Source organism: Haemaphysalis longicornis, unplaced genomic scaffold (assembly GCF_048455015.1).
Source record: "Haemaphysalis longicornis isolate Haplotype H1 unplaced genomic scaffold, Haemaphysalis longicornis Haplotype H1 scaffold_3, whole genome shotgun sequence".
In the NCBI taxonomy this organism is placed as follows: domain Eukaryota; kingdom Metazoa; phylum Arthropoda; class Arachnida; order Ixodida; family Ixodidae; genus Haemaphysalis; species Haemaphysalis longicornis.
In genome coordinates this window covers 193,013,947-193,023,874 of record NW_027526335.1, presented here as the reverse complement: position 1 = coordinate 193,023,874, position 9,928 = coordinate 193,013,947, and the positions used below count along the sequence as shown (strand labels likewise).

Genomic DNA, 9,928 nt, shown 5'->3' with positions numbered 1-9,928 from the left:
CCGGAACCCACACTCTAAGAAATCGGGGGAGCAGTTGAAGAGTCCAACCGTCATTGTACTCTTGCAAGCGTTGGTGGACTCCCTTCGAAAGCTGCGGGGAGTTGGATGCAATGCTCGCTCCCCATGAGGAGGAGAGCAAAACTGACCGCGTACTCTTCTCGTGCGCGGTGGAGTGCAGCCCCAGTTCTGCTCCCGCACCAGTGAAGAGTAAACCTGCGCATCGTCTCCCATCTCCAGTACGAAGAGTAGAATTGCAATTTCATTCTTGTCCAGTGCGGGAGTGCGCATGGAGATGCACTCCTGCCATCTGCGCACACCAACTCATCAGCGATGTTTTATTTGCATACGAATATATTATATAAAGCGGTTGTGTAAAAAGCGCCCGATTACTTCTGCCGCGCATTCTAAACGTGCAAGAATATGAATTCGTGTAACGATTGCTCGCAGCGTTAAGTGGCGGCAGGCGGCAAACCGAAGGAACTAATCTACGGACCGCTGCAGGCGGTCGCTTTGAAAGAGTTTGATAGACGTACGCTTGTCCCGCGCCTAGTCGAGCTAAAAAAAAAACTGATTGTAACTCTGAGATCGATTGAGAAAAATGGTGTTGCAAGAAGTGAAGTCCGCGCTCTTCTGATAGCTCAAGCTGCAAGCACAACACGAACCCGACCCCACAACCGTGGCTAGTGTCGCCGAGATAGGCATGTACATACGATAGCTTTTATTGGGTTAAATAAAGGAAATCCGTATACATAACTGGTATTAACAGCAATATGGGGCCTATCTGCAAGATCGGAGTGTGAGGAACAGGCGAGACCACTACGAGGGCATCTCAAATACACCCTCTACGGTGAAAACTATCTCGTCGACTGACGAGCGACAATAAAAGCGTACACACCGATCGGTTGCTGGAAGTCAAGCGCCTTTGTTAAGCAAAGAGAAATGATGACCCCCCCCCCCGGCGGCGCAGGCGTGGATCACGATACGTAACGCGTCATACATCCGGGGGATCAGGTAACGCGATCCGCCCGAGCAAGCGTGAGAAAGGCACCTTCAGCGAGCCACGAAGTGCGCGTGTTCTGCAAAAACCTACACAGGCGGTGAACCCGCCAAGGCCGGACGGGCGACTTACAGGCCGCGCCAGACCGTGATGTCAATGTGCTACGAACGAAGTGGGCTTTCAAGCAGACGCTTCGTGCAACATGGGAAGTTGGACCTGCCCTTATCGTCATACTTGCTTCGACACAGTATACGACGCGTGTTGGCTAACTGCTGGCCGCTTGTGCGTCAGCGCGACATCATGCACACGCGAGCAAGTCGTATATTCGTTCATTCGTGCGTGCGTGCGTGCGTGGTACTAGTTTTTCTTTCGGACGAACATCACAGTGGCGACAGCGCTGAGGCCGATTTCGGAACTATGCGCACTGTGTAGCGATGCGCGCGCTATGGCCGGACTGTTTCCGCGGCCGTCGCAAGCTTCGCGCCTTGAGATTGGGATCTTTCGCAGCTATTACGACCTTGGATTTATCTACCGGACGAAGAAACGCTGGCGGGAAGTAGAGGTAAGCCACTAGTTAACCTCGTATTCTTGTCTTGTGTATTTAACGAAGCAGAGTTACTGTCGGTACTTCGGTCCGCGGAAGCGGTTAGTCCTAACGTTTTCGTGACTGATTTTGACCGTTGCTTAGTTTTGAAGGGCGGCTTTGAACAAACAGCGTCGATTCTTGCACCGTTTCAATCCCTTTGATACGTGAAGTGTTGGTATCCTTGCGGAATGTTTTCGCAGGTAGGAAGCATGGTCGCGCGAGTAGTCGCAGCGCTATATATACGCTGTACTCTTAGCTCGGCGGCTAGGGTTAGAGTGGCGGCCGTGCAGTAGCTGTGGCTACCTGCGCGGCTCCAAAGAATTGCGTACAATAGGCTGAGTGATAGGAGCGCGTCTAGCGCGTGGTAGTCACTAAATTACAATAATTTTAGTGACCGCCGCGCGTACAGCAGCAGACTGAAATGCTGTTCAGACAAGTTTTTTTACGTTTTGCTTGAGGGCAGGATGGGCGGAAATGGGACTTTTCGGGGCGTACTCACCGCACTGTTAAGGGGTAATTACATGCGTCTAAGGCGATGAGCGACGCGAGAAACCTCACTCAGTGTGTACGGCAAACAGGTATTGTGTGCGACACAGACAAGCGAAAATTTTTTACACAGGCCGCTGACGGCGGCGACAGCGGCAGGCGACGGGCCGTCGCCGTCGCGGGTTTATTCCCGGACAGAAGCAGCCCACAAGCGAGCGGCAGCAACGACGACGAAGGGCATTGGCAGCAAAGCATTACTTTTTTTCGTTTGTCGCTGTCGCCCACACTGTTTGTTGTACCCATTACATTACTTTTTTCGCGTCGGTTGTCGCCGTCGCTCGAGCGTTCGAGCGTTCTGATCGTTCAATAACGAGCCTATTGGTTCTCGTCAAATGTTGCGATCTGCAGCGTGCATGCAACGAAGCGTACTCGAGAATGAAGAAAACAGTAGCTATATGACCCATTAGCAACTTTCCCACGCTAGTCTTGTGAACGTATAATTGGCCCTACGTTGCAGTTGGCTGAGGACAAAATCCAATGCAAATTATTCAGTGATTATAACCTTACAAAAAGAGTTATGTTTCCTTAAATTTTGTGCAATGTTTTTATACCGGGAACGATAGCGGCGTAAACAGTTGAAGCTACGGACACGTAAGCACTAATGGGTTTGGGGCGCAGTGCGTAGGCAGACAGCTATAGGGTGCGCTGTCTGACATGACATTGGCCAAGTGGTACAATGAGCGTGGTGGAATCCAAGGTCACCACATCCGCATCTAGACTGGTTACTGCGCCAAGCAGTATGGCATTCCAATACGGGTTCAGTGCGTGCTCTCGGCGCAAAAGCTAATCTATCACCCAATAAACTTCATTTAACGTTGTCAAACTCGTTAATATTTTTTTCATTGTAGAACTTATCTTTGCTGTCCCCCTCTTTCTGTCTATGTAGGAACCACGGGAAGACGCTACTTGCCCGAAGATTTTTTTTTTTTTTTTGAGAGAGGGAGAGATCCCCGAGGCGTCAGCTGCAGTGGCCGTCGCATTCAAGACACTTCTCCTCACACCCTTGGACATCGTGGATGGGTTTCCATTGCTGCTGTCTGTGTTTTGCCCGTTCATTGTGTAAACGCTTCAAAGGCGAAGCGCACCTTCTTGCTTCTGTAGACGTTACTTTGGCTCAAGCACGGTGCCCTGGTCGGTACTGTTCTGAAGGCCGCCACCAACATTATGAAGCAGTCAGCTCGAACGTGTTTGTTTTTAATACCAAGTTATGCCTTTTTAAATCTTACTAGCGCATCCTCATTTGAGAACCACCCGCCTAAAAAACCCAGTGGGAATGTTTCCTGCGGTTTCCTATTGTACCACCAAAATATATCTGTTGCAAAGTTGCCGTGTCAATGGCTTTGTATCTTTGTGTTCATTGCACCTTGTAATGCGTTAATAGTAATCCACGCTGAATTGTTTTAGTCCCAGATTTTTCTTTCGCAAAATTTATTTGTAGATATTTTTTATGTGTGCTAAATAAGAGCTGGCTTTTCCAATCCATGTGAAGCACTCACTGGTGTACTAAGACCATTTTGTTTTATATTAATACTGTTAACTATTCTCCCACTGCTGTATTTCTAGTGACGCTTTTCTTGCTAATGCCAGTACCTTTTTATTTGTGGATGTTAATGTCATTTTTATCGTCATAATTTAATGTTTGTATTTCAGTGTTTTCAATTGCTTTGCTGCATTTTTATTTGTGAATTTTTCTTGGATGTATCCTAAATAGGCGCTACGTCTCCTGTGTGCATGTGGAGTAGGAACCGTTTTTATGCCGTGATATTTTAATTCCCAATAAATTGCATTTTGTGTTAAATTGCAGAATGAACCGATTGTTGTGGTATTTTGAAAAATAAAGTCTGAGCTTGTTTTTTCTTCTTTTCTATGTTTCAAAATAGGTTGTCCTGTTTTGTTTGCTTGTAACTGCCTATAGTACCATCGTGGGGAAGGGGGCGGGGGGGGGGCTAGTAGCAGGCGGAGCGAAAGCACGCTGCCTCGCGGGGAATAGCAGAACGCTCTTGAGGCGTAACGAGATGCTTTCCAAGAGAGAATAGTAGTACCCGTCTGCAGTATCCGGGAACGCCGCCAATAGAGCTTATTTACGCCTAAAGGGAGTGACGGAACGCTGCCTTGGAGATGGCATTGCAATTCCCACACAGGGTTCAAGTACTCCCCTTGGAAAGCAGCAAGTAAACCCCACGGGGAGTGTTTCGCCTCTCGTTCGGCCGCCACGCGCTACTCCTCGGAAGAGTCGCCCAATGCTTCCAAAGGGAGTGAAATATGGGACAAAAGTTTTTACTCCTAGACAGAGTGCCCAGCACTCCTCGAGTTCTTAGAGTGCATCGTTCATGCTGACACCACGTTTTTATCGGCTCCCGTGTCTACCCTCTCCCCATTCTCAGAACAGCTCATCTCCCGTGTCAACTAATGTCGTCGAGTTGCTCTTCCGCAGACTGAAGCCACCCAGCAAGGCCTCAAGGACCGGTATGACGCCTCCCGCCGACCTGTTAGGTTCTGCCATGGCGATGAGGCCCTATGGACGCCCACTCGCAGACCAGTGTGAAAAGCTTCTTCGCCGCTTCACAGGCCCGTATACAGTCCTTGAGGAAACCTCCCCTGTTAACTATCGTGTCACGCATAGTCAAGCTCCATCGGACCGTCGCAACCGCGTCACAGAAATCGTGCACGTGTCACACCTGAACCCTTTTGGGCGCCAAACTTCATGAACATTGGCGGACATGCTCCCGCCTTTCATCAGAGGAGTACATTATTGTGATCGCATGTGCCGCGTCACGACGGCCTGGGCATCGACGACACTTGCAGAGACTTGTTTATCCATAGGGTTGTTCAAAATCGTTTGCTGGTCACTGACCAAAGTAAAAAAATACAAATAGCGCTTCGGGAGTGCTACGGCTCCCTTGTTCACACTGAAGCAACCGGCTGTCCGGACGTCTCCGGGGACATAAACCGGGGACGTCCAGCGCTCGCGTGCCGTCATTTGTATCTTTTTACTTTAGTCAGTGACCAGCAAACGATTTCAAGCATGTTTCCTATCCATACAGAATGCCGTCAAACCCACGACCACATAGGTTTGTTTGTTTTCAGGGTTTTATACTTTTTTTGAAATTGTGAGGTAAAAATGGGGTGTTATTTTTCGAACAGATATCCGGGGAAAATCGGGGTTTTCTTTACCAGCATTCCGAACTTCTGGTTTTTCCAGGTTAAATCTTCAGATGTGCTATGTAATACAATCAGTTTTTTTTTTTCTCTCAGAAGGTGTCAGGAGGTGTAATGCGTTAAAATTGGGGTTTGTTTCAGGCTGGTAAGGGGGAGGGGGGGACATAAGGGTTTTCTAGCAAATACAATACTCTCAGAAATTTGGCGTTTATGTGGAAATAAAACAGTAATAATGACGCTAAAGAGCATTGACAACTCCTAAGAAATGAAACATTTTATTCACAACAAGCTGGTCATCGATTTTTCGCACATCCTCGTTTACATAGATTATCATCAGCAATCCCAACAAGTCGGTCTCCGTTGGAGACCTGTACGGTCGTTCAACGTACCCCAACCGGGGGAAGTTCCCTCGACATGGCAGCTTCCGTTAGCTAGGCAGAGCAATGTCAGTGCACTATTTTCCAGCCTGAGGTAGCTAGAGGTAGAGTCATGCCACTACTCAATGAGTTCGAAATCAGTGTTTGTGGAGATTGCTTCCAACTGGTCGAGAACTGCGGACCCACAATTGTGCAGATCGGTACTTTGAAAGGGTACATCCGGAGAGAAATCAGGTTTAACCAGAGTTTCCCGAAACATGTTCGGGACATAAAAATTGGCCAAAATCGGGTTTTACCCCAAAACGAACGACCCTGTTTATGCACAATGGACAATATCCCACATTACCTCCTCGACGTGACGTGATAATTCGCATTAACATTACTCCATCCTCTCCGCTCGTGCGTCATCATCATCATCGCTCTGGGTTCGGGGTTCGGACACCCTTAGATCACCGAATAAACTTCCTGGCTCACCCATTGTTCAACGGCCGTACAAAATAGAAAGCATGCACCCCTCCGTCTGACGACGACGATGGTCGAACGCGAAGCTTTTCCATGACGGATTCCATGGTTGTCTGAGTTCGTACTTTGACTCACAGGCGGTTTGGTCTGTGACTGGTTGAGCTTTGACTTTGACACGCATGCACTTTGGACTTTTGATCGCGCCGCGGCTTTGACTTTGAACCTTCGCCATTTGATGTCGCAAAAAGAAATCTTCGCGTTCACTATCGTCGCCATTGGAGAGAGGAGTACATGATCATTTTAATTTTGCTCATCCATGCCCCCCCTTTTCAAATCCAACCAGCTTCGGCCATGTCGGCATGGCGCAATCGGGGCATCGGCATCAGGATCGGCATCGTAACGCGAGGGACGCAGGTTCGATTCGGACCACGGAAAGCGTGTTTCGGCACCTCATCCACAATCACCACCATCATCGTCAGAGTGAACGGCTCTCCTGGGGTGCGTTTCGGACGCGACGTACGCCATCAGTTTGGCATAGAAAGCTTCGCTTTAATACGTGATTGGGTCCCACGTGGTATATTTGGTGGTCGAGGTCCTCCATTAATTTCACTCTACAGCCACGGACAATGCAGATGGCTATCGTTATAGAATCTTATTATACGGTAAATCGTATTATAGTATACTTATATTATATAATATTATGTTGTTTTTTATTATAAACATTATATTATGTTGTAAGATATTATATCATATTCTACCTAATATATTATATTATAATATATTATATTATATATTATTATATTATATCCTATTGTACTACTGGCTATTAAAAATTCCTTCATGTTTCCACCGAGAGCCGTGAAAACCATTGGACAAAACTACATAAAATACAGGCCATTCTTCCTCTGTATTTTACAGTCGTAACGCAGTCGTTTTTCTTTCGTGGTCTATGGTGACTCCGTAATGACAACGACTGCATGAGATCTGAAACGAAAGTAATTAGTCAGGGTGCATGAAGATAGAAAGCAAAACTCACGCCGGTAGAGGTGTAGTGTTTCTCGTTCATTTATATTTCATTCTAATACTTCTCGGAGATTCATTTTTTGAACCATTTATACAACTTCTCCTTGTGAGGCTACGTCATTTGTAGGTTTTTCTTTCCAGTTTTCGACAGACACGCTCGAAGCGATGGGCGCGGACTTGATCTCGTGGGCCTGCCGGGCATGCAAGTTTACGTTCACCTCAGTGGACATGTCGGAGACACCGTGCGCATCGGCTCAACCCACCCCGCGGTCACCGCCTACCTATCGCTCACACTCCCTGGCCTCGCTTCACATCGCCGCCAAGCTCGAATAAAACAACCAAGGCACTTGCGTTTCGACGGCTTGCGCTTCATCAAGTCTTTCTGTTTGAATTTCGCGCATTTTTGTTCTTCCTCGGGTTCATTCCCCACCTTAGGGGGCGAATTCCGCCCCGTGTCGTTGCGCTTATTTCATGATAGGCTTTTTCATTGCTTCTTTAGAAGCTCTCGGAACTTCTGAGCTGCCCAGGGGTGCATTTACTTCCGAGTTAACGCGCACAAAATGGCGTGAAACTGAGGGCCAATGCGTGAAAGAAAAAAATGTGAAGCATAGGTAGAATATACAAGTGAACCTTACTATATCTACGCATGCCTGTGACAGCTCCGCAATGCATGACGTAGCCTCGGGGAGTCCGTATAGCCGAATGAAAAGCGAATAAACGCTTGCATACTACTCGCTGCTCAAAACAAAAAAAAAGCGTGCGTGTTAAATGCCGATAAATTGAACAGCAAAATACGCACTTCGCGTTGCACGCTGGGGCGGAAATAAGCACGATAAACACCCGTATTGTGAAAGTTGACGGTCGCTTATTTACATAACAACGAATATCTCGACAGTTTAATACTAACTTAACATTACGTTAACGCAAACGAAAAACGGCAGGGGCAATTAAGAGTTGCGCTTGGGGATGTGATAGCATTACATTTTATTTCAAGCTATTCGATCCTCTGTATTCAATGTTAGGTCTTTTGGAATTATGTCGTCTTCCGCAGCAACAAGGGCTTCGTAATCGCAGGTGTATTTGTCTGGCGTGTAGTCTTCCCGTCGCAACCGTTGCGGTGTTGTGTTCAGAAGGTGCTTTATATACCGTATTTTGGCGATTCTAAGCACCCTCACCTAATTTCGGAAAAAAAAAATTGAACAAGAGTTTGCATGCGAATATATACCCCCTTTTCTAAGCAACCATCGCAAGGTGCACTTCAAACACGTGGAAGCTGGCCTGAGTTGGCGTTTTGGCCAAGTAATTCGTAAAGTTTTCAATTACAAACCACTTCAAAGGAACAGAAGACAACCTGCGGTGGGATACTGAGAGCGGCGGCCCAAACGGCACAACTGGCTCGAATGGTAGTGATAGTGACTCAGGATCAGACGTAGGCGGTGGGTGCACTGTACCTATTCTTCTTTTGAATGTTTGCCATAAAAAACATTGCTCCTTGCGCCTGTCTCTTGTGGCGGTAGGGGCGGTAGGGGCGGCAGTTTAGGTTTTTCGGATCTAAGCACTCCCCTCACGTTGGGCATCGTGATCGCGGAAGAGAGGGGGTGCTTAGAATCTAGTAAATACAGTATATAGCAACAAACGCCGGCCCCTTTCCATCTCCCTTGCCTATTCTCGTGAGGTGTTCTTCCGTGCACGGCGACCGCGCTCCGCCGATGCGGCTCAGGTACATACCGTCACACCGAGTGCATGGCGTTGGAAGTTAGCGTGCTTCTGCCGCATGGCCGAACCGCAAACATTTGGTGAACTGATTAGGCCTTTCAACGTGGTACCGTGTGTAACCGATTATGGCGGGTTTATGTGTTGATGGGGTTGCAGGTACTATATCCGCGCTTTTGAACGCGGAGGTGGCCAACAATGTATTAGAAAATACAGGACTGTTTCAGGATATGCCAGTTCTGAAGTGTCGTCGAGGGTACAATCGTCTGCACAAAGCCCTGGACAACGAAGAATACAGCCACGAAGAACTGTCTGATACACGGGCTTTAAGCCCACGGAATCCTCAAAGAGTATCATTATGTACAAACCACTTGCCGTCAAGGAGGGGTTCGAGCCTATCGCTCGCGACGGCGTGCTGTAAGGAGACCTAACTGCAAGCTCAATCTATTGGTCACCGATAGACACAACGTGCTGAGAATTTGCGGCATTAATTGTGCCGGAGACCGGTAAGGGCATATGAACAGCGCTCAAGTAAATGTACCGTCTGCACTGCGTAATTCGGGATGTAGCTAAGGGCAGCCCATCTCCCGAGACTCTTCAGGTAAAGGGATGCCACCCAAATCAGTCCGCAGTCAGCAAAACTGTATGCCTAAGAAGAGGATTCACGCAGACAAACACGAAATTTACGTTGGCAGCCTCTTGACACTAGCTAAGACCTGGCCCGTTTCACAGACATTTGTTTCTGCAGTTACGCTGCTGCAGCGACAATGAGGGGAAGCCGAACTTCGTTACTAGCTGCAATTACGGGCTCTCACGTTATCGGGAAGCTTCTCGGTGGTCTCCTCGGCCGGAAACCGAAACGAAAACGTGCTGTTGTGTCTTCGCTTCAAGCTCAGCACTAGTAACGTGACCCGCAATGCGTGCGTGATGGGTACGGGCATGTCTGCAACAGTCGGCCTACAAAGCACACCTGCTGTTGCTTGAGGCCTTTCCTATGATGTTGATTGATTATGAGGCTTCGCGCACCGAAAGTACGCGGGTTATCAGTGGAGGGCTCCGAATCAA

The 9,928-nt window shown here is 48.0% G+C and overlaps 1 long non-coding RNA gene across 1 annotated transcript; it reads left to right on the top strand.

Annotated features, from left to right (window-relative positions):
- Positions 1 to 1,039: 1,039 nt before the first annotated feature.
- On the top strand, positions 1,040 to 4,006 carry LOC144173635 (uncharacterized). The gene is made up of 2 exons (XR_013323343.1): positions 1,040 to 1,559; positions 3,016 to 4,006. It is a non-coding gene; the product is annotated as an uncharacterized LOC144173635 (long non-coding RNA).
- The last annotated feature ends 5,922 nt before the right edge of the window (positions 4,007 to 9,928 follow it).